The sequence below is a fragment of the Lissotriton vulgaris genome, chromosome 2_1, assembly GCF_964263255.1.
Source record: "Lissotriton vulgaris chromosome 2_1, aLisVul1.2, whole genome shotgun sequence".
NCBI classification, from domain to species: domain Eukaryota; kingdom Metazoa; phylum Chordata; class Amphibia; order Caudata; family Salamandridae; genus Lissotriton; species Lissotriton vulgaris.
Genome location: NC_141687.1, coordinates 847,515,712 through 847,541,542, shown reverse-complemented (window position 1 = coordinate 847,541,542; position 25,831 = coordinate 847,515,712).

Below are 25,831 nucleotides of genomic sequence, written 5' to 3'. Positions count from 1 at the left end.
CGACGGCCATATACCTACGCTGCACAGGACACATAATGCCCGACTGGTATATTTCCTTGGCACAGGACATACAATGCCCGGCTGGTATACTTGCGTAGTACAGGACATACAATGTCCGACGGGCATATTTACGGAGCACCGGATGTACAGTGGTCCCCCAAGAGTCGGAATCAGGGGCGTAGGGTGGTCATCATGTGCGCCCCTGATTCAAAAGGACGGTGTAGGATGCGCCGGGAGAGGGAGACGGCACGAGTGAGCCTCCCTCACCTCCCCAGACGAAGGCTCCACTGCTGCACCCTGGCGCCCCGAACCAAAATGTCCTGCTCCAGCCGCATGATGCTCTGTCTTTCGCCATCACAAGAAGTTTTCTTCCACTCCTGATGGATACGGCAAAGGTGGCTGCTACAGGGTCTCAAAATGGCGTCTGGGCCCTCGAAAGGCGGGTCTAGGCCGCTGGAGTAACTTTGTCCGAAATTGCAACTCGGGCACTTGCCCACCTGGGCGCAAGCCCCCACCATCGACAAACATCCCCTCAGCTTTGAAGATTCTACCAAAGTCCCAAGAGCCCTCAGCCCCTTCAGGCTTTCGAAGGGGAACAGCTGCATTGATCACTAATGAAATAACCACGGCTTAGCAACAAGATGGCGGTGCTCTTGTGTCTGCATCAGCTTCCGTCTGAACCACCCAGGAACATTATGGGCTAACGAACTTGAGTAAGTTCCGGCTGAGCATCAACATGACCCGGTAAGAAAGACTCTATCCCCCTCCCTCTCTTGATTGACGGTCCACCCCACCAGCCCCTCTGTTAGTACAGTTTTTTTGAACTGCCGAAAGGGACTCTGGTCCAACCGCCAATCGTCGGGGATATTTTTTTCCTCTGATGCTACTTCCGGATTAAGCCGGCCTCGCCCAAAATGGCGCCGGTATCAATGGAAACTAACGGACGCCTCGTGGTGTTCCTTAACTAATGAAACTTGATGTACTAAGATATATATACGAACCATTGTGCACTCGATGGGAAAGGGAGGAGAGTTCACTTGGCGAACGTTTGAGAAGGGGTTCCGTAAAAATGTTGATTTCAATGAACGATTTATTTTTGATATTTATTGTAACTGGTACATAACGTCGCTTATGATGCACACCCACGGTTTACATCTAGGAAATGTGATTCCGATGAGCTTGACTGTGTTTCCATTTATGAACTGAAATGCCCCTGATTCCCTCGTCACGCAATGAAATGTTTTCAGTTACTTGCAAATAATAGATTAGGCCTTTTTACATGTTCTTGTGCTACAAAATAACCCCCTACTGTATGTACTTCCATCGACGACATGCCAAGCCAAATTATGATTGTGCTCTCACGTTTTACGTACTGGATGATTCTACAAATAAAGGTCTTAAAAAGCTATGGATAGGCATCACCTACTTTTGTAAATGCGGGTATCGGTGGGAGGGTTTTTCTATGCGCAACCGTTCTGCTCTTTTTTTAAGGTTATCCGAGAAATGGTTGTCCGGCCCCGGATTGATGATCGGATCCCAGGTATGATACGTTGCCTCCAAAATATGCGACTAAGCTCAGGGACTAACATATGAAGAAGGACCTCGACTTCTGAGAATGGGTAAAGTAAAGCGGGGTGATTGATAAAATGTTATTAAGATATGGTGGTCGAAGGTACTAAGGTACCGGGTTAAAACGAAGAACTGATATGTCTTAGAACCTCACAGCTTTGGGAATGATTTAAGGATCCCGAAGGCCGGATACATCTACAAAACCGGGTACCTCACGCTAGGCACCTCTGATTCCCTTTTTAAGCGTTTCTCTACACACGATCCTTAATGTCATCCTCGAACCTCCCCATGAACCACCTATCACATTTCCCGCCCCCTTGACTTTCGGAAACTAAAACCCTAAGGGATTATATCCCGAAGAGATAAGTACGAGTATGCGGTAAGTAAAGGACCTTCGTGCCCGTACATTTGATGTGTTCGAATGTTGTCCCCCCACCTCCCCCTTTCCCTCCTTTTTCCCTCTGCAGGTTACATTAGAATCCCGATTAGAGTATCGTAAGGGATCTGGAACCACGTCACGCCCGATGCATGAAAACGGACTACCGCTACAAGACGACACAAAAAGGACGCCCTACCCAATGCACGACCTTTTTATCAGATCTAATGCTCTTCTGTCCCAAAACTGCATGCTTTCTACATCCTAACACAGACCCGAAACGTCTAACGTTGGGTAACGCACTGAATAGCCCAAACAATACACGGTCATTCTCCATATCCCATGTGTACTGTTTGGCCTATTCTCTCTCTCTCTCTCTCTCTCTCTTTCTTTCTCTCTCTCTCTCTCTCTCTCACTCTTTCACCCCTCCACACTTTCCCTCTTCCTAGCGACTGGCACCTAATTGACGAAACTGGTGCACCCCCTGATTGGCCCCAAATACCACAAGTATTTGCACAAAATTGTCCTAAAATAAAGTTGTATCGGTACCACGTTACTACCTCTCCTTTTCTGCTAAATATGGATGAAATTTAAATTGACCAATAGGAAAGGGACAGGTAAGACGACTGAGGTTCCCTAAATTTGACCCACAACCAGGGAACTATTTGTCAGTGGCTTCTATGATAAAATATGTCTGTGGTAATGCGACCACCCCCATTCCAAATCGTCCCCGTACCCCAAACAGTAAGCAATGATCGAGACCCCCCGTCTTCCCAAATTGCCCCCAGTTTGGTGTCAGCTGCCCTGAACGAGAGCCTGAAAAACGCCCCCTGCTCTAATTCACTGTGTCCCTAATTGTTTTCCATAAAATCCCTCCTTCCCCGAGGATAAGTTTAATAATTATCGCAAACCACCCCTCCCGAGTTTTTGTAGTGACCAGGTTGCGAGGATTTATATAGAAAGTTAGAAGGATGTGTGCAAAGTTGAAAATTAGATTGAAAATCGAAGGAACTTGTTGCAGTAAGCCTGGTTGAAAATAAGATGTTTTTATGTAATGCAGACTTGTTTAGCCTATGTTCACCCCTCAGAAGGAGGCCTATCAGACTATGGTGAATAGCACGTTACACTTTTTTTCATAAAATACAAGGCCCTGAAGACCAGCCTAGCCTTGCACGACTTGTACTAGGGAAATAGGTCTCTACCAGAAGAACTGACATCTACTATAATAGACGTATGCAATAAATGAGTACCAGACCTCGTACCTATTACAAATGAACGTAATAACCATCAAGGCGCCAAAGAATTAACCAGCGAAAGGAAGTTGTAAGGAATCCAGCAAACCCATCATCAATTGTTTATACGTTAGCCGCAAGAATCTCCAATGTAGCGAGTGCTTACCCCAGTTGCTTGGTGTTGGGAGAGAAATAGACTTATGTAATTACCTTCTTCTGCAATATCTCTAAAGACTGTCTTTTCAAAAACTCATTTAAGGGTATCACTGTCGGAGGAGAAAGAGACCGGATGTGGGAGCACGCGGCCTGACTGCGGATTGTGGAACATCAGCGACGGAGGCCGAGGCGAGACCACAGCAGTAAGGAGACGCCGGACGGGGCACTGTTTCAGACAAAGCTAAGGAAAGGGCTGACCTGAAGCCCCTGCTATATGATCAACGTGTGCCAAAAGCCCCCGCTCCCTGAACATGGTTACGGACTCGCCTGTCGCAAACTCTCCGCCTCCCCCTGATCTGTCCCCGACTTGGCCTTGCTCCATCCCCTCCTCCTCCGACCTACCATAAGGACTGTTCACACCCGCACCTTTCCACACGAACTCCCAAGTTCCTCCAAATCCTACTGAGCTACCGAAAGAAGGGTATTTCCTGCGTCGAAAGGAGGGAGTCTCGGCTAAGTAGACCACGGACTGAGTTAAATCTCAGAACGGTGACCTAAACACTACCTAGGGTTACCCGGAGAGAAGCAAAACAAAGTCTGTGGTTCTGCCCGCTACCGAGCCCCTTGAAGATGATGGAAGCGCCAGATAAGAAGATGATGGAAGCGCCAAATAAGAAGATGATGAAGGAAACAGGAAATACCCACCGCAGAAACCCAAAAGCAGACAGACTCCATAGCCCAAAGACTATTGCGCTCTTCATCACAATCCTCTTCTGCTTTCTCCTCATGGCCACACTCTGGATTGTGGAAGAAAATGCACCTGCTCACGAAACATTCCTGACCACTGTCCAGCCTACCACCATGAAGGAACATTATCTGATCTCGCTCTCTCCCCAACTCAGAGAGAGGCGAAAGGAATTTTGGAATAACTCCTTCGTACAACTACTTCACCAACACAACCTTGCCACCAATGCCACCAACTGTTGGATCTGTGGGTTGCTACCCCACGCCACTGGACACTCGATACCATTCATCCCTTCACCTTTCTCAGTTCACGGTTCCTGTCTTGCCTGGCTGATGCTTCTGCAAGAAAGCTTTAAGGACAATGCCACCTCCAGCAAAACGGTAACGCATTTCTACCACGGGGTCTGGCGGAACAGAACAAAGACACACTTCTGCCCGCAGACCAACAACAACACAATCCACATGAACATTCCTGTTGACAGACCGAATTGTAATCCAGGTGCTTAACAGTGCCAACAGAAGACGACAAAAGACAACGAGAACTCTGATATTTTTGCTATCTCTCCTTTCTCTCCCAAGCGCCATCGGACTAACTATGCACCCGCCGAATGCAAAGAGGACTTACTTATATGATAACTTACCAGCTCCTATTTTGAATGACTATAAGCATTTATGATCTATACCCAACGCCCTCGCTACGTAATTCTAGTCTGATATTACATTACGATGACTTTTTCTGCAACCAACTTAACGATGAACCCGCCTACTAGATGATGAGATTTTTCAATATAAATGTTTATAATGTGATGTTTATGTACAGCTCTTTTGCCTAAGTCCCCTCTCCCTTACTTATGATCACTGCATATAGGTATAGATAGGAAATAGGCCAGCAAGATGTCTTGGAAATGTTAAAGGGAGGACTGTGGAAAATTAACTCAAACTTGGTGAACATTATCGGCGTCATCTTGCCCCTTTTCAAGCCCATTCGTGCGCGTAAGCGGCAGCCATTTTGAATGCCATGGCCTCCCTGCCCCTCGCTGATAGCCAGCGCGTCTCTCTCTCTCCCTTAACCTCGCAAGCATCCCCCCCGCACACTGACAACCCCCGCTCTCTCATGCCTTGGGTCATAAACCCCTCTTCAGCGCAGCTTCACCACTGAATCCCATCCTGTTCCCAGCGCGACACCTCCCCTCATTCCTTTCATGGCCTCAGATCCTTTTGATGCAAACCCCTTTTGCCTGTGTCCCCGTTTGTCTTCCTTGTTCCCAGGCCGCCACCTGGCTCTGCGGATACTGTTTATTACCCCGTACAGTAGGAAGCTTCCCCTCCCCATCAAAAGACCCCCGAACCGATCAAAGCCCCCACCCCATGAGATCCGATCAAACCCCATGCATTCCGGGAATCGGCGGAATGCCCTGCTGTGCGACAACCATCACCTGTTGTGACCGGGGTGGGGAATCCAACTGTAAATGTGTGTGGGAACGGGCCTGCAGGGGAGATTCCGAGGATGTTCTTTCTAATACTAAAGTGTTGCAAGAATGTGTTATGTGCAATAAAGGTCATAAACCGTAGTATAAGAGGCCAGGCCTCAGAGATGTGGTCAGAGCACCTCGTGACGATACTTGTTGTCTGAATTGATGTGTTCTCCTCCGGAGAGAATAAAATCCTCGTTTCCTGCCTTCCAGTCTCCAGCGCCTGCTTCTTCATTGATTAATATTGGTGGGTCATAGAGGCGATACCGCCGGGCAACATAAAAAGGGTTTTTGGTTACCGGTTGTCTTTGGAACCCCTTTTTAACAGTAGTTTGGAGTCTTCAAATGAAGAACGTTGTGCATATTTCTGGACAATTTCAAGGTGCTTCTTGCTTTGACCAGGAGGAGCTGGTGTAAGCAGATCAAGAAAGGTGTGATATTGCTCCTATGTGTAATCTTGCAGATGAATGGATAGCAGCTTTTAGGGGCAGTAGGTGGAATTTAGGGATCCCAGTTACCAAAGTTACCAAAGTTCAATATGGATATAACTGAAGACTGGATGCCCTATTTAAAGTCTTCAGCAGGCAGCAAATGTTTCACTCCATGCAAAAGTTTAATTTACTGCTGTGCTCCTTCTGCTAAGTTGTCTATGTGTGATGGAAGATTTCATTTCATCTCCAATTGGAATCCCAGAGATCTTGCACAGTCTATGATGATGGGCCAGAAGTCAATTATGTTAAGAGCAATTAGGCAAGATTACAATGGTGCCACATGGTTAGGGGGAGTTTGGGTAGGTGTTCTATTTAATGAAGGTTCTATTTACGAATGGTTCTGTTAGAGATATTAATTGTTCGTCCAATATTGGATCTTGTCCAACATAAGAGCAATGGAAGAGGCAGGGGTTCCATATATACTTTGAATAGGGTGGGCGGCAGAATATGTCCTTGGGAGACACCTTGCTGAAGTGGAGTAAGTTTAGAGCCTGCATTCATTATTTTTTATGGCATGGCAACAGTTGTTAAGAGGAGGACCAATGAAATCTCCTTCCTCACTGATTTATCTTCTCTCCAAGAACCTTAGGAAGAGTGACATGGTTAATGATATCAAATACTACAGAGATATCAAGGAGGGTGAGGAGGCATCAGTCACTGTTGTCTAGAATAAGGAGTGCATCATTAACAATGTGAGGCATACCTGTCTCAGTGCTATAGTGTTGGCTAAAACTCAAGTGCAAATCATCAAGATGGTTGTTGTGGTTGATAAAGCATTTTATTTGGGTCTCAACACAACTTTAAAGAACCTTAGAAAGGAATGAAAACTGTCTGGGGCTTCAATGGGTTTTCAGGATTGGTGTTATGTAACCAATATTTAGGTAATCGGATGATGTAGTGCAAAGTGAAACATTGATAAATGTAATCCAAAACAACAGAGCCAGTGGCTAGCGCTTTGAATATGGAGGCTGGTATGAGGTTTGTGAAGTGCATGGAAGTTTTACATGTTGTTATGGTTTTAAATAAATCCAACTATGGTACTTTCTTGAATTCTGTCCAGGTTGCTAGGGAAATCTAAATTTGTTCCAAGCTGGCGAGAGTCTTTGGTGTCGGATAGCAAGAGCTCAATCTTTTTTGTTTTTTCTCTAAAGAAGAGGAAAACATGTTCGCAGTTGCTTTCAGGGTTTTTTATTGGGCATAGCACTGGCCAGAGGATTAGCTGGCTGTATAATTACCTCAAATACTTTTTGTGTGTCATTTTTTATGAATGAATAAATAAAGCTTGATCCTCAAATATGAGTGCCTGTACGTTTGTCTCTCTGTGGCACGGAAATGTTCCCTGTATAGTATACAGTCATGCTTGTGTTTCCCTGCCCGGAGTGCCTGGCTGCGAGAATCTGTTTTTCTGTTTTTTGATTGTGGTCCCAGACTTGTGCTAATCTAGAGTATGCATGAAGGCCTAATCCTGTCCCTTGACAAGTCCGAGGGTGACCTGGAGTGGTGCAGCAGTTGTTCCCTCATTTGACTGACAGTGGATAACCAACCATTGCATTCATGGGTTTAGCATGTAGACTGATGGTTGCAGCATACTGTGTTTTGTGAATAGTAGTTGTGACCAGGCCCTTTTGTCTTATCACTGGAGTGGAGTCCTACTGGCTCACTCATATAAAATTCTGCTTTTATGCGCTAAGCCCATCCTTGAACTAACATCCCAAGTGTACGTTATTCATGTGCATGTATGTGGCCTTTGTGGTGCATATTTTGTGTGTACAAGTAGCATCCAGACTTAGTCCCTCGATGTGGTGTTTCTTTGGCAGTTACATCCTCTGGGCGGATCAGAGTTTCCTGCTTCAGCTGCAATGCAACTTTCATTCGCAACATCGGCTGTGGCAGCACCACTCTCTTGAGCTAATGGCAGACTGCTAGATGACCCCCCCCCCCCCCCCATACCTGATCTGATACAGTTTTAATGCTCACAAGAGAGCTGTGCAAAGGCTGGGATATCCCTTCAGGGCACGGGTGACTCCTGGCATTGATCTCTGGGATGAGATTTCTCTGGCCGCTACCTTTATCGGGAACACACTGGACTTCTTCTCCTGGACAGTCTATGCCGCTACAGGGCCAGGCAGGGCTTTAAGTGGGCCGGGTCTCAAGGGGTCTGAGCACCGGCAGTTTTTTAAGGGGGCCACGAAACGGGTCTCTATCGGGCTCTGTTTTGAGCCCTGGCACAGGTGGTCCGTTTTTTCCCTCGAGTCACTGCAGTCCGTAAAAAAGCGGCAAGGCACAAAACAGAGCTGATAGAGACCTACTTCGAGATGGTAGGCACATCAATGTGCGCTGCTCACACAGCTCACTTCTCACTAGAAGAAGTTACAGCATGACATCATGGCAGCTGAGCGTTGTGGGGGAAGGGAAATCCTTTAAAGAGTCATTTTCTTTCTGGATTTCCCTTCTCTTTCCGAATCGCAAGAGCAGCAACATTGTGGTAGGGTCACCAGAGTTTTAGTTGGAAGCTTTTTCAATATTATGTGTAACAAGGCAAGCATTAGTTGCAGCTTATTTATCTTATGCAACTAATAACCATTGACAAAGCCAATAGTCCTTACTTGTAGGTATGATGTTACTTGTTGTATCACATATCTGGAAGCAATGACAGAAACAGCAAAATGCAAGTCGGGCTGCACACTATGCTAAACACAGATTTTTAGTGTAAGGTTTGTAAAGCCACGACCCTAATTAAACTGGCCACGCCCCTTTGAGAACCCCCCCCCCAGTTTTTTCATCCCACTTAAAGCCCTGGGGCCAGACACACTCCTTTCCTCGCACAGTGGGAAGGAAGGCGTCTAGTCACTTCATGCAGATCCTCAGCTGCTGTAGCAGAAAATGCAGACTTCAGATAACGTCCCCTCACCTCTTGGAGACTGGTTCACTGGCAGACATCAGCCCTAGTTGCAAAGATGCTTTTCAAGTACTCTTTATAGCACTCCCACCGTTGGTCAAATGACCTTGGGATAGGAACCCGGAGGGGTAGTTTGGGTTCAACTTTTATACAAATATTCCAGGCAGGGAGTATGGATACATTGTCTAAGATTCAGATCCAGTTTGGTACTCTAGCAAATATCATTTTCAACCTTTCTGCAAGGTGATGTTTTTCACAGCAGGTAGCAATGGATGGCTGCAAGCAGAAATACTTAAAACAAGCGCACAATGAAGTGTACCATCTCTGCATCTGGCTGTCATTAGCCTTCCGGAAGGAGTAAGCAGGGACAGACAACTTGACAGGCACTCCCTAGAAACTTCTTCTCCTTGAACAACATAACTTGCAGTCTCACCTCTCTCCCCTCCTATATACAAAATGGCAATACTAATCAGTAACCCCTTGCTAACAAATGGTCTTAATTTAATTTCTATAGGTAGCCTGGTCTCCATCCTCTCTACCTTAAGTGTCTGGGATTACAATCTCAAGCCACAGGAGTGTAGGCAATGCACTTACACTGTCTGGGAAAGCTGTGTTCACTCAACATCTGGTGCCATGTTAAACCAGTAGCATGCAAAATGATTCCCACTGGGAGTCGGTTTTCACAGCACACAGAGTCCTACTGCCATACTTGTGGTTCATACTCACTGCACACACATGCACTCAACACAGACACGAGATTTCAGTGAATGGTCTGGGTATCACATAAAAGCAGAACTTTACGCTAGAGAAGCCAGTAGGCTTCCTTCTCTTTAACACAGAGGAAAAAGGTGCGGTCACACTACACATTCAAAAATGAATGTGGAACACTGCCAACAATGCTTTATGAGATGCTCCCAGGGCATGGATGATACTCAACTCCATTTCCCATTATAGAGTATGCTGGATGCACCCCTCCTGGTCACAGAACAGGGGCTAGACTTTGCAGCACTATGGACAGGCGTAAGCCTTTGCGCACACAGTACATTAGCAAGACACCAGGACCAAAATAGAAGTCAGAATATAATTTGTACATGCAGGTGGGCACTCAGTGAAGAGATGCATGCCCTTTTACCAGGCAGGGGAAATTCTTGTCCCAATACCAGAGCACAAAATATGCCCCATCTAGAAGGAGAAACCCTCAGACCACTCACTGGTCTTTTACAACTTCATCTGCAAGCAGGGACACCTACCGCCAAACTATCAAGTGGCCTAATGGGGAACTGGGAACATGAACAATGTGTCTGTGTTATTATATATATTAAAACAAGAAGATGTATTTCTTAATGAATGACCTCTTTTTGACCCATCTTTAGCAATACAAATTACAGAAACAAATCAAGGAAAAGACAAAAATGTATATCCAAGATCCAAGGACATATTATAAAAAACAGCGTTAAAAATTATCGCCAGTTTAGTGGAAGAAAACTGCTGCTGAAGCGGCAATAATGGGCTTGATAATATGCCCTTCAGAAGTCCAATAGAAGTCCATGTTCTGGTGTGGACAAATATATTGTAAATAACAAGGACCCCCTGATTAGGTTTGATAATTCGTACTTCAGGGAAAAACTATTGTGTGCATAAAATTCATGAAGCAATAAGGAGGGTAGTTGCCAAAAAGGAATTCTAACAATTTATAAAGATTATATATAAATCACTTTTAATCGGTTATCAAGTTAAAATAGACAAATATTATACAGAAATAAACTTCATACAACAATTAAACATATATCCAACTTATATAAAAATTGTTACATAAAAAACTTAAACAATAGTACATTACATAATCATTAAAAATTCAGAGAAAAAAGTGGCAATTAATACTCGACGTGCGTTTCGGCGTTCTGAACAACGCCTTCCTCAGGAGCCACAATCTATACCTGGAAAACATAATAGTGGAACATAAAAAATACATTCATTGACACAATTTTAAAATTAGCAGAGATAATATGAACCGTCATTGTATGAAACAAGTTCAAAACACATTCCAATAGAAATTCCATTGCAACCAAGCCTCCCTACATGTTTTAGCAATATATCATTTGCAAAACAAGTTACAAAACTAATATATATGTATCTGAGCAGTCGTAGTAACCCCAAACTATATTTATGGAGAAACTTGGGGAAGAAGTGTTATCTCAAAAATAGAAGATGGGAACACTTCACAACCTTCACTTACTAGTGGTTGGTTACACCTTTAGTGTTCTATTCTATTTCTGTATCTTGCGATTCAAGGACCAGAGATATAATCGCTGCAAAAAAATTCTTAACTACTGATAAAAAAGAAGATATACTGTTGTCTACTGAACCGATTTCATTAACAAGCACAACACAAATTGCTTACTAATAACAGTTCCATAAACATTTAATTTGCAAGAAAGATTTTCATGATTAAGATATCATGCATTCTTTTCGAGTAACACAATGATATGTGAGCTCCAAAAAAGATGTGTTTGGGCATTTTATTCAGTAGAACCAACTTAGGTGTGACACAATTTTTTTTTTTAAAAACTCATTCGTATGTATTAGTTCACTCGTTAAACCTATCAAATAGATCAGACCAAAAAGGGTCTCTTTAGTCTATATATGAGCTTACCTATACGTGATAAAAGAATCCGTTGAAATGTGGGATTCTGACCGTGACAATTCCCTTTTCAGAAAACTGCCTCGTGTCTGATTCTGATAAAACTAGACATCAAGCATAAAAAACACAATAAGAGGAATGATAATATTGTCAAATAATTTTGGTCTAATAGTTATCCAGAGCTAAACTCTGGAGTTGCTACTTAACTTCTATATATTTAAGCGATGAACTACTTACATTTTAAAGTGCTTTATTAAAATACGAGTTGTGGAGATATCTAGAATATTCGGTTCAACGGCCTTTGAAGGTTTAAATTATCGGATACAGTTTCTTCAAGGCTTCTTACTTTCCGGTACGGTTCTAAATGGTGGCATAAGACCGAATGTTACACGTCAGCGATACTTAATGTGCAAAGTTTAGAACCCATTGCAGGTTTTCAGAGAATTATGTTTCTATTTTCTTACCGTAATTGAACAGCGAGTTGATCGTTTCTCAGTGGAGTTTATATCAATATATTCTTGTACGATGACTCTTTTATATCTGTGCTCCCTTTAACGTGTTACTAAGAAGGAATAAATATGTCCAAGTTACAATAATGTGTGCGGTGTTACTCTATGGACAAACATAATTTCGACACCGCCTCTAAAAGGCCTCTCTCGCTCTTTCTTACCGTGTTATACAGGACGCTGCGTTTATTGACTGCTGGCGTCTCGGGGCCGTTAGTAAAAACACTGAGCCGATCGTCTCTCAAAGGAGTTGTTAGCTCGATAATTTTGCTATCCTTGCTCTCTTTCACATGATACTAGGAAAGATTAAATGAGCCCATATTATATAAATGCGAGTGAAATTACTTCGAAAAAACTATACATAGTTACGAAAGGTTTTTAACTACTTCTTACCGTGTTGACACGGACGCTGCGTTCAATAGCTGCTGGCGTCTCTTCGGGGCCGCTAGGAAAGGTATATCACCTGAGGTGATCCCGGGCCGCCTTTAAATACACGGGGACACGTGATGTTAAGTATCCTATGGGGACCATCCCCTCGCGTAAAAGGAAGGGCACGCATTATGCATCAACCTGACATCGGACACTGCCGAAACGCCGAGACATACCCAAGTGATCCACATTGACCATTAATACAGGAAAACCCGAAAGATTCTTAGAAATTCAAAAAAACATTTTGGTATTTAAGACGCCATAGTGCCATTTCGTTTTAATCCTAATAGAAACAATGGTCACGTTTGATGTTCTGTCTTTAAGAAAATACACCCATCAATTCCAACGAATGGATCCATACTCAGGATTACATTTCATTACATAATATATATATATATAATGAATCGAAAAATTAGTACAGCTGACACAGGGTATATGGAAAATGGTAATTTAAATTATCGCATTTTCCCATGGAATTTCGCTATTTAAACCTTGTTTAAAGGTATTAAAAACAAAAATACAGTAAACTTCTTTTTTCTTTCTGACGGCACAACCGCCTTTACTGTCTGCAATCCGTATTTTTTCCAAAATGCGCCAATGGAAGTCTTCAGGTTTATGATTTTTTTCAAGGAAATGCCTAACTAATGGTGCTGTCATCTTTCCTGTCCTGATAGCCGATCTGTGCTCTGTCAGACGCACTTGAATGGACATACTAGTTTTGCCTACGTAGCCAAGGCCGCAGGCACATTTAATGAAATAAACCACATTTGTGGTTTTGCAATTCCACATGTCTCTTGCTTTAGAAACAAAACCATTGTGGATAAATTCTTCTCCTTCAATGATACTGTTGCAAGATTTACAAGAGGAGTACTTTACTGTTCCTCGTACAGGTAAATTATTCATTATGGACCTCTGAATTAGACCAGATGTGGCATCAGTTGTCTTAAATCTAGAATGAACAATTCTATCCTTTAAATTTTTATTCCTTCTGTGTGCAAAAAACGGCTTCATAAGCACATTTTTGAAGTGGGATTGCAATTGAGGATATGCCAATTGGCATTGATGATTTGTCTCACACGTTCATTTAATGTAGAATGTGTGGTCACGCAGACAAGTTGGTCCTTAACAGGTGCTTCCTTAGGTTTCAGGAGACAGTCCTGGTCATAGAAGCGCGCTCTTTTGTACGAGCTCCTAACTAATCTATGTGGGTATCCACGTTCCAGAAACCTCTGTCGCATAATGGCTGCCTGTCTATCATAGTCAGTGAGGTTCATGCAATTTCTGCGGACCCGCAGAAATTGGGAAAAAGGAATGCTTTCGCGTTGACTTTTGGGATGAAAGCTACTAAAATGTAACAGCGTATTGCGTGCTGTTTCCTTGACAAAAAGGTCAACCTTTAGTTTGTTATTGTTTTCTCTTATTAACAGATCCAGGAATTCAACTTGGCTGGTACTATATTGAGCTGTGAATTTGAGATTGGTATTAGCCAAATTTATCCATTCAAGGAATTCCAAAAGGGACTCTTTCCCATTGGTCCAGATAAAAAAGATGTTGTCTATGTATCTGGACCAATGGGCAATAGATTCAAAGAATGGTGCCTCCTCATTATTGCTTCATGAATTTTATGCACACAACTGGTGTGGACAAATGCCTCTATTGGAATTCTCCAGGGCATATTATCAAGCCCATTATCGCCGCTTTACCTGCAGTTTTCTGCAGCTAAACCAGCGATAATTTTAACGCCGTCCTTGATAATATGCCCCCAAATAAGTTAACTAAATAAAAGAGTTTACAGAATCTATACAAATAGTTGTTACACAGCAACATTGTGGCAAATAAAAACGGACAAACAAGAGGGCATAGTGGTCAGAGCTTGTGTTGTTATGCGAATATTGGTAAACAGAATCATTAAAAGAGCACCCTTTCACAGTAAAACTGATGTATGTAATAGCTGTCGAGAATAATAAAGGCACACAACAGTTTATAAGATTCTGATAGTGAGAAGGTGTTGATGTTTCGCCCTCTATGGTCAGGAATTGGAATAGAACATCATCAAAACAAAAAAGATACATGGATAGCGATGAAGGAGCTGGGTTCTGTCTCCTGATTGTACTCTGGAACCCTCGGTCAACGGACCTTTGGTGTCTGCTTTAGAAGAGCAGAGGGGAAAAATAACTCATTCAGTTGGAATCACCAACACAAAGAATCAGGACTCCAAAGAATCACAGACATGCAAAGCCAAAAACAACTGGACATACAAGCACCTCAAGACAAGGTTGTAAAAGTACATTGGAACTAATACAAAGCCAAACCTACGACCAAAATGTAGCTTCTGGAGCAAGAAAATGATGAAAAATTCCAAGATCAGAACGCAGACAATAAGGGGCCCAACATCTAGATTGGTCTTCATTGTAGGTTCATAAGTAAAAAGCATCAGTCTGTCCCTACTCTACCACTAACATGACATCCCTACTTACCATTCCCCAGGAAGTAATTTAATTATAATATATTAATTAATAATTTTTTAGAAGTTATTATTGAAAATAAAAATAAATTGTGTTTTAGTTCCGTAGTGGGTTGTGGGTTTATAGAGGAATAGAGTGGGAAATATTTTAATTAAAACTAGTTATTTAATAATTGTATTCATTAAGATTTTTGTATTTAATCATTTATAATGTTAATTGTGTTAATTCATTTGTTATTAGGTAATATTTCTTGGTTATTAATAATTAATAATTAATTGGTGAATGTGTTTATTGTGTAATTTGTTTAGGAGCGGGTTGTGGTTTCATAGTGGAGTAGGGTGGGAAGTAATATAACTATAATTAATTAATTAATGATGCTATTAATGAAAACTTATGTAGTTAATATTTTATATTGTTAATTGTGTTAAAAATTTTAACAATTAGTTATTAATTTGATATTAATTATTAATCATTAATTGGTAAATATGTTAATTGTGTAATTTTTTTAGGTGTGGGTTGTGGGTTGATAGGGGAGTAGGGTGGGTAGTAATTTATTTTTTTGATAAAAATTAAATATCATTTTTTTATATCATATTTATTTCAAGTTATATTATAGTGTTAATTGTGTGATATAATTTATTTTTGATGGTTTTTAAATTGCTTGGTAATTGTTATGAATTAATTAATTAATTGTAAATTAATGTTGTTAATTGTGTATTATTTTACAATATTGGTGGTGATGTTTATAGGGGAAAATGGTGGGAGCTAAATTATTTTTGACCAATTAATTATTTCTTAGTTAATGTTAATTATTTTGCAGGAGTGGGAATACTAATTTAGTCCCCTCCGCTATCCAATACTTTCCCTACTGTTGCATTTGCAGGAGTGGGAATAGTAAATTATTCCCCTATGCTATCCAACACTTTCCCTATTGTTACACTTGGTGGAGTGGGAATAGTAATTTGTATCCACCTGCTATCCAACACTTTCCCTGCTGTTACACTCATTGGAGTGGGAATATACCTTTTCACAACCCGGCAATCCAACACTTTCCCTACTGTTGCACTCACTGGAGTAGGAATAGTAAATTGTACGCCTCCACTATCCAACACTTTCCCTACTGTTACACTGGTTGGAGTGGGAATATTAATTTATACCTCTCCGCTATCCAACACTTTCCCTACTGTTGCACTCAGTGGAGTGGGAATAGTAATTTTTACCCACCCGCTATCCAACACTTTCCCTACTGTTGCACTTACTGGAGTGGGAACAGTCAATTTTACCCCTACACTATCCAGCACTTTCCCTACTGTTACACTTGTTGGAGTGGGAATATTAATTTATACCTCTCAGCTATCCAACACTTTCCCTACTGTGGCACTCACTGGAGTGGGAATAGTAATTTCTACCCTCCTGCTATCCAACACTTTCCCTACTGTTGAAATTATAGGAGTGGAAATAATAATTTTAACCCCTCCGCTATCCAACACTTTCCCTACTGTTACACTCTGTGGAGTGGGAATAGTAAATTATTCCCCACCACTATCCAACACTTTCCCTACTGTTGCACTTGGTGGAGTGGGAATAGTAAATTATTACCCTCCGCTATCCAACACTTTCCCTACCGTTGCACTCTCTGGAAGGGGAATAGTAGTTTTATCCCATATGCTATCCAACTTTTTCTCTACTGTTATAGTTATTATGGTGTAAAATATTTTTTTACAAATAAATATCAATGTTTATAATTTCATTTATTGTATACATATTTTATTTTTATATTTATATTACAGGTCTATGTATATATATGCATTTACAAATTGTATTATGTTTCTAATATTTTTTAGTTAAACAATTATTATTTATTAATATTATTAAGTTAATATATATATATATATATATATACTAGCAGCCCGTCCCAACGTTGTCCTGGTATGAATTGCTGCCGGCCAGTAGTATATTGTTTTGTAGGATTTCGCTTTGATAGCATTTCTTATCTGTGACAGGCCTGTAAAACGTTCTGATTCACAGTGCACTGCTGATGCATTTAAGAGTGCGCGTTCAGTAGTGTGTGAACTCGAGTTTCCCTACTTTATTTTTCCTTGCCATATTATATAGCGCGAACTCGACAACATGGCATGAGCACAATTTACATTACAGAAGAACACATTCATTTGTGGTAGGCACGGGGAGACAAAGCGATTTGCCTGGAATCTCAGGATGTTGAGCTGATGCCGAGATTCGAACGTAGCTCCCCAGCTCTAAAGTACGCAATTCTAGAACTTGTGGAGGGAGGTGTGTCTAAAAGTGTATGTCGGTGCTGGCCATCAATGAGAGAGACCTGTGCATTTTTCAAATGGGTGGTTAAAAAATATGAGTATGTTGCTGGAGATGTGGGCCTTCATGCTACCAATGTACTTACCGGGGGAGGGTAAACACCCATTATTGCGCAACTTTCTTTCCGCATACCATCACTCCGCATACTTTCATTAAGAAAGTACCATGACTCCGTAATGCCATTATAACGCATGGCATTACATTTTATATGCTTTTACCACGCATACATTTACAACGAAATTCGTTGTAAATGCATGAATGGTAAAAGCATGTTTTTTTAAATGTTTGGATAAGGTAAGTATTGGTATAGGGTATATGTTTTGGGGTACTGAGATGTATGTTTTGGGGTGTTTGGGTATTTTAAGGGTTAAGATATCGTTTTGGGTTATGGGGTACAGGGGTATTTTTAGGGTTCAGGGCCTGGTTTGGGTTTTGGGGTACAGGGTTATTTTTAGGGTTCAGGGCTAGGTTTGGGTGTTGGGGTACAGGGGTATTTTAAGGGTTCAGGGCTAGGTTTGGGTTTTGAGATACAGGGGTATTTTAGGGTTCAGGGGTAGGTTTGGATTTTGGGGTACTGGGGTATTTTAGGGTTCAGGGGTAGGTTTGGGTTTTGGGCTAAAGGGTTAATTTTAGGGTTCAGGGCTAGGCTTGGGTTTTAGGGTACAGGGGTATTTTTAGGGTTCAGGGCTAGGTTTGGGTTTTCGGGTACAGGGTATTTGTAGGGGTTCAGGGCTAGGTTTGAGTTTTGGGGTATAGGGTGTTTGATGGTTATGGGGTAGGTTTGGGTTTTGGGGTAAAGGGTTAATTTTAGGGTTCAGGGCTAGGTTTGGGTTTTGGGGTACAGGGGTATTGTTATGGTTCAGGGGTAGGTTTGGGTGTACAGGTGAATTGTAAGTGTTCAGGGCTAGGTTTGGGGGTACAGGGGTATTTTAGGGTTCAGGGGTAGGTTTGGGTTTTGGGGTACAGTAGTATTTTTAGGGTTCAGGGCTAGGTTTTGGGGTACAGGGGAATTTTTAGGGCTCAGGGGTAGGTTTGGGTTTTGAGGTACAGGGGTATTTATAGGGTTCAGGCAAGGTTTGGGTTTTGGGGTACAGGAGTATTTTTAGGGTTTAGGGATACATTTGGGTTTTGGGGTACAGGGTATATTGATAGGGTTAAGATGGGTAATGTTTAAGGGTGTTGGAGTATTTTAAAGAGTAAGGGTGGGTAGTGATTATGGGGTGCAGGGGTATTTAAAGGGAGCAGGGTGGGAATAGCACACAATATGAGACATGGCATGAAGGGTGGAACTTACCTCACGCCCCCAGCGTTTGTCACGCCCCCCAGCACACGCCCACAATGCAGACACGCCCACAAGGGACTACTTTGCTGGCACAGTTCTTTTACCTTTTAAATGTAGATGGTGGGTGTCTGATTAGCCTATGTCCTTCTGCTGCAACTGCCCTTTCCAACGCTGTATTGGGTGTTGTGATTGGTGCTGTGGTTCCTGAGATTACCCGCCTCAAAGGTTTGGGCTCTCTCTTTATTTTATTAGTATGGATTATACCTAGCACGTCACGTTCCACATTATTACAGTACACATTCTACTGTCACATGTTAGCACAACAAAAGAACAAATGTAGGTGCAAATTACTCATGATTATAAGGCACCACTACAAGTGAAAGAGCACCATTGTGCTTTATCAGTGATTGCCACCAGACAGCTTGATGTGCTATAAAAATCATTTAGAGGAATTATTGAAGCTAAAAAGCAGTTAGGGCAATTATTCAAGAAAGCTGCAAGATTAGTCACAGGTCAATTGCTAGCATGAGCATACATGAGATACCTGCTGGTCAGTAAATTGGGGCATCTGACAATGTGCCGGAATCGAAACACAACAGAGGAAACAATGAATGTGGAGGTCTTCAGTGATCTAAAAATGACCTTTCAAAGGTCTTTCCCAGGTTATGTTCCACGTATGCAATATTACATTGCAGGAAAGAGAGTGTTAGGTTGACATTAGTCTTTAGATAGCCAGTGTGCAAAAGGAAGAAGGTATTCTAACTATGATATTGAGGTTACAAACCTCAATATCATCATATTCTTCGAAAACTTACAGTTGATTTAAGAGGATGAACTTCAATCTCAGTTGGCCAACATAAAATCTGGATATCCCCTGGATCCTTGTTCGCGTTTGTATGTAAGTCACTTCATTCAGAAATTTCCTCCCAAGACTCCATGAGGCATCTCTTTTACTTACTTTCTTTTTTTAGATGCTAACAAGGGGTGGTTGGAATATTCCATTCCACATGCAGAATTGGTGGAATTTCGGCAACTTGAGTTACAAGAATAATGCCGAGTTCTGGCCAAATTCTGCCATTCTCCACATGGCATAATTTTTTCTCGTGCGTGGCTCCAGAACTGTAAATTGGGTAGCGCAAGTGAGATTTGGTGTCCCCTAGCACAATTTTCAGTCACTAGAAGGACATACGGTTATATTTTTCTAATGCGGGTAATCCCGAGATGTCGCAATCGCGAGCAGTCAGGAGGCCTCCGCTTGTGTAGAAAATGTACTCGAGCAGCAACAAAATCATCTTGAGTAGTTGCGCCCTCTGGTGCACCAGATGGTGCCAGTCCTGCTGATTTTTTCATTGTGCAACGCACTGCCAGCGCTACATCACGGCGTGAGTATAGCGACAGACCTATTTCTGCCAATTGGCAGTACTCCATGGAATCTCAGTTAGGGGCCCATTAGGATGGCGGTCGGAAAATCACCCCGACCGCCATGGAGGCGGAAACAACCGCCCACCGGGATTGTGGAAAAACCAGTGGTCAAATTAGGATCAACCAACAAAAAAGACCGACGGTGGCGGAAGCGGGCAAAGAAAAATGCCCGTCTCTGGCAGTGATGTCGAAAATCCGACCACGGCGGCCAGAAACGCAGCGGAAAATCTACAACACCCCGCAAGCATAGCAGAGATAGTGATGGGAAAATTAGGATATCCCCGATAGTCCCGCGGTATGATCCGCTGTTTCCGACCACCGCAGTCGCACACTGCAGTGAATGGGAGAGCTAGCGGAAGAGCTGCAGCACAGTCACCACAGCGGACGGTCCATACAAAACATGGCAGACAATGCTAAAACCCCACAATATTGTCAAACATTGCATAAATCAAAGTAGCCATGCCCCCCAAATGCACAAAACACAATGAAACAAATACATGCCAAACAGAAACATACAATCCCGGGACAACACCAACAACACACCTGACAGTAAAACCCCATTTGGACACACCCACATAGCTGAGTATAAAACAAGCCCCTTCACTGACCACGATCCTTTGCAACACTCCAGAAGAGAAGGGCATACACCACATCTGAGAGGAGAGGCAAAACAACACAGCACACACAACACCACCAACAACATCACACCACACCACCAAGCCCCCAGCACATAACAAACCTCACACACCAACACCATACCCACCATCCACACCCCTGCACCCACAAACACTTTGCGCACCATGTCCACACATAAAATGCCCAGATTCACAGGGAGTGAGTTGACAGTCATGGTCAATGAGATAGTCAGAGTGGAACCACAACTGTTTGGTAGCCTGGTCCAACAGACACCTTTAGCCACAAGGACTCAAATGTGGCAAAGGATAGTACAAAGGGTCAATACAGTCGGGAACACCCCACGATCCAAGAAGGAGAACACAAAGTGGTGGTATGATCTCAAAAGGGTTGTCAAAGAGAGGAGGAGCAAGAACTGGGAACTGGCTAACCAGACTGGCAGTGGCCCTCCCATCCCACAGAAAACATTCATACCATGGGAGGAGAAGGTGCTTGCCATACTGCATCCAGAGAGTCTCACAGGAGTATCTGGGGGAGTGGAGGCTGGTAAGTACAAACAAATGTTAACCAACACACCGATATGCACTGTCTTGCACAAACAAAAACCCACACCACCCAAGACAAATCCCATACATCTGCACCACACACCCACAAAAACCTGTCTCACAGATCCAACCTTCACTCACTCCCATTTACCCTAAACGTAGCAGGCAATATTACCATGGGAGCATGAGCACAGGGAGCCTGCACTACTAGTCCCACCATGCCCCCTGTCCCACACCCTAGCATGATGGAGCACTCCCTCCCCCCACAGGCATGTGATAGACATTGCAGTGTTCACCTTCACCTAACAGGTAGGTAGCCATCTTGCCTGGGAGGCCTGTGTGTGGAGGTAGGCCTGTACCATTACTCCCACCATGGCCCCTGGCCCACAGCCCAGCATGATAGAGCACTCTCCCACCCACAAGCAGTTGGAAGCCATTGCAGTGTTCACCTTCACCTAACAGGTAGGTATCCATCTTGCCTGGGAGGCCTGTTTGGGGGAGGAAGGCCTGTACCACTACTCCCACTGTGCCCCCTGGACCGCACCCCAGCATGATAGAGCACTCCCCCACCCACAAGTAGTTGGAAGCCACTGCAGTGTTCACCTTCACCTAACAGGTAGGTAGCCATCTTCCCAGGGAGGTGTGTGTGTGTGTGTGTGTGCGTGAGGGAGGCCTGCTCTACAACTCCCAACAGACCCCCTTGTCCCACCCCTGAGCAGGATGGAGCACTTCCCATTCACCCACAAGCATGTGGCAGCAATTGCATTGTTCACCCTCATCTAACAGGTACTTAGCCATCTTCCCAGGTTGATCTGTGTAGGTGAGGGAGGCCTGCAATACTACTCCCACCATGTACCCTTGTTTCCTAGCTGAGCAAGATGGATCACTCCCTCCCACCCACAAACATGTGGCAACCATTGCATTGTTAACTTCAAACTAACAGGTAGGTAGCCATAATCACAAGGAGGGCTGTTTGGGGGTGGGAGGCCTGCTCTACAACTCCAATCAGGTACCCCTGTTCCACCCCTGAGCAGGATGGAGCACTCCCTCCCACCCTCAAGCAGTTGGAAGGCACTGCAGTTTACCTTCACCTAATAGGTAGGTAGCCATCTTCCCAGGAAGGTGTGTGTGTGTGTGTGTGTGAGGGAGGCCTGCTCCACAACCTCTGGATGAACCAACTCACCGCTTTCAACTGCTCCCCCGCATTATTGATTCAGCTAAATCTCTAAGAATCACCCTGGACAAGCATCTGAATATGAAGACCCATATTAGCAAAGTGTGTGAGGGTGCTAACCACGTGTTGAGAACACTCAGGAATCTCAAACCCTTCCTACCTCAATCTGACTTCAAGCCAGTGGTCCAAGCGCTCATCCTACAGAAGTTGGACTATGGCAGTGCTTTGTTATGTGGCCTCCCCAAATACACTTTTGGCCCCCTAAAGGCTTCACTAAACGCAGCGGCCAGATTGATCACGAACACCAAGCGAAATGCCCACATCTCCCGGTCTTAAAAACTCTAAACTGGCTGCCCTTTGAAGCTAGAATTCAACTGAAGATTGCCTGCCTATCCCAAAAAGCCCTCCACTTCAAAACCCCCAACTATCTTGCGCAAAAACTAGTACTATCGGGAGGGGGTAGATTGTCTAGGAGTGCTAACTCCCTCCTCTTGAAACCTCAGATTTTCCGCAAAAAGAGAAAATGCCAACACTCCTTCTCTGGCGCTGCACCAAAAATTTGGAACTCTCTTCCACCGGAAATTCGTAGAGTCCCCTCCAAGGTTGCTTTCAAAGTGGAAGCAAAAAGATTCCTCATGAATAAGTTCTTACGTTAACATGATGGTCACTAATCAGTTTGTAAATACTACAGCATTGGTTAATAATTCTGTTTGTTACAATTGTATTCGCCCCCTTACATCATTTGTATCATCATTACCTTAATGTCATCTTATCATTGACTAGCCCACTCTGCGTTAATCCTGAATAAGATCGGACCTGTTATGCTTGCACCATATGTTTCTATGCATATTGTTCTCACCATTTTATTCTTGTTGTGATCTTTTTCCTTCCTCTCCCTCTAACTGTAAAGCACTCTGATATCCTTCGGGATCAAGTTGGCGCTATATAAAACTTTATAAATAAATAAATAAAATTGCATTGTCCACCTTCATCTAACAGGTAGAAAGCCCGTACGTGCACCCACACATTTCTCACTAATGAAAGCATGCCATATGGCAACACCGGCCCTCTCATTGCACAAATATGCACACTGACCCTGCATGATATGTACAGTGTGCACACAGGTGAGCAAAGGGAACTGTCACAGACAACATAGAGTGACATACCAATGTACATGCACAAGTAGGACTGGGCACAACCATACACAGCACACACGGATGAGTGCATTGCCATGTGGCCCAATAAGCAAGGACCATGACAATATTTAGGAAGCATGTGTGGGCTCATAAATGTAAATCTGTATATGACAGAAAAAATGCACGCAGTACAATACAATGGCCAGTCCATGCCCAGATGTGACGTCTGCCAGGTCAAGCAAATCAACAAGGTGACAACAATGAAAAGATGTTGTGCTGGTCCCTACATGGCAACAGGTCCCTGTGAACATGGCTCCAGTACGATTTGCATGGTATGCATTGATACCTCACAACATGTACAAGTAATGTATGTACCTCTGCACCATGTTAGGAGGCACAGTAGTGCACATAGAAAACGATGTGAAGATCTGTCAATTGTGTAGTGTACAGACAGTGGATGACACACAGCTAACAGAATGCTTGCAGAGTGTACAACAATGACCATTCCCCATCTAATCCACAGTCGACCAAGAACTTACTGCTGAGGACAACACCAATGACCAGCAGAGCCAGTCTCCCCCCCCCACCCCCCTGGGAAATGGACTCTCGGATGTAGACTCCCAGGAATATCCCGACGATGAGCTCGAGGCCGGCCCATCTGGTGTGCCAGGGAACAACAGGTCCCAGGACCCCATCCTCCCCACCACCACATCTGCTGTAATACCAACTGCTGTTACGGTCTGTGCATCCACTGCCACCGCTGCCACCACCACCACCCTCCCTGTCCCAGAGAATACCCACCCCACACCAATAACTGAGGATGGCAGTGAGAGTGTGCGAGGACCCACAGTGGCGAGGCAATAGGTCCGTGATAGCAGGGCAGGTAGGAGGGCCAGGGTCACCCTCAGACACCAGGAGGCTGGGACCCCATCCCTGGAACACATCACCAGAGTCCTTGGGGCATACGAACAGGCCCAGGGACAAACTGGCAGGTCGGACAATCTTGTACGCGAGCTCATCCTGCTGATGATGTCCATCGACACACGCATTGGGTAAATGGTGGACCTCATGGGCCAGCAAGTGGCGTTACTGAGGGACAGGCCTGCGTCCCAACAAACACCTCCACCACCCTCTGTTTTGCCGCAGGATGACAGTTCACCATTCTCCCCTGTAGCCACAGAGAGGGGCAAGTCCTCAGACGCCACTGGCACCACAGTAGCCCCCCCCCCCCCCAGCCAAGCGACCAAGGGGCCATCCAAAGAAGAGCCTGGGAGTCTCTGGAGGCACAGCACCAGCCAAACGCCAGTCACGGAGCCAGCCCTGATGGCAACCCTCTTCCCCACTGCATCAGCCGCGGCCCGTGGAGGGAGTTGCAGTCGGGCAGACAGGCAGGGCGGGGGAGGGGCAGGGTGGGGGGTGATAAACACTGAAATATGGGATGATTATAGGTAAGTAAACAATCAAATTAATAAAACGAATTTTGTAGCGCGCCCTGCATTGCATTTTGCGATGCAGGGCACGGAAGGAAATTTGTTTTTATTAATTTAATTGTTTACTTACCTGTAATCATCCATATTCCGGTGTTTATCACCCCCCACCCTGCCCCTCCCCCGCCCCACCTGCCTGCCCCACCGCAACTCCCTCCACGGGCCGCGGCTGCACTGCATTGACTGTTTGTATGGTCCTTCCCCACACTGCCTAGTTAATGGCACCTTTTTGTTGGACTGTTTCACCACATCAAAGTGGTATCTACTCTTACATCTCATTTACCATGACTGTCAACTTACTGCCCCTTCACCACCTCCATGTAAATCTTCCCACCCCCTCACATGTCAACTTTGTAAATAAAATACCTTACACACTGTTTGTTTGTCAGATTTGTCTTTAGTGCAGGATGTACACTCTTCAAAATGTCCAGAATGTATCAAAAGATGTACTGTATGTAGGCAAGGATACGTTTGAGGCACCTAGGGAAACACAACAGAACAACATTCACTGGTGTGAGTGTGGCATCACAGACATTACACTACACCAACCATCTACCAACATACAGACAACACAATGTGAAAAAAGTGTTACTATACACGTACCATATACGTTCACAGATGACATGTCACAGTCACATATCCACACACAGGTGACTTCACATCTGGCTGTTTAAACCATTCGCACATAGCCCTTCATGACAACAGCAATTTTACCAGACAATGTATATGTTGGACTTCGTCACCCACCGTCAAGTGAAGTAGCAGGTGATGAGCAGTTGACGCATGTCACCACCTTCCTCCTCTCCACTGTCCTCACCACTGGACTCAGGTTGTTGTG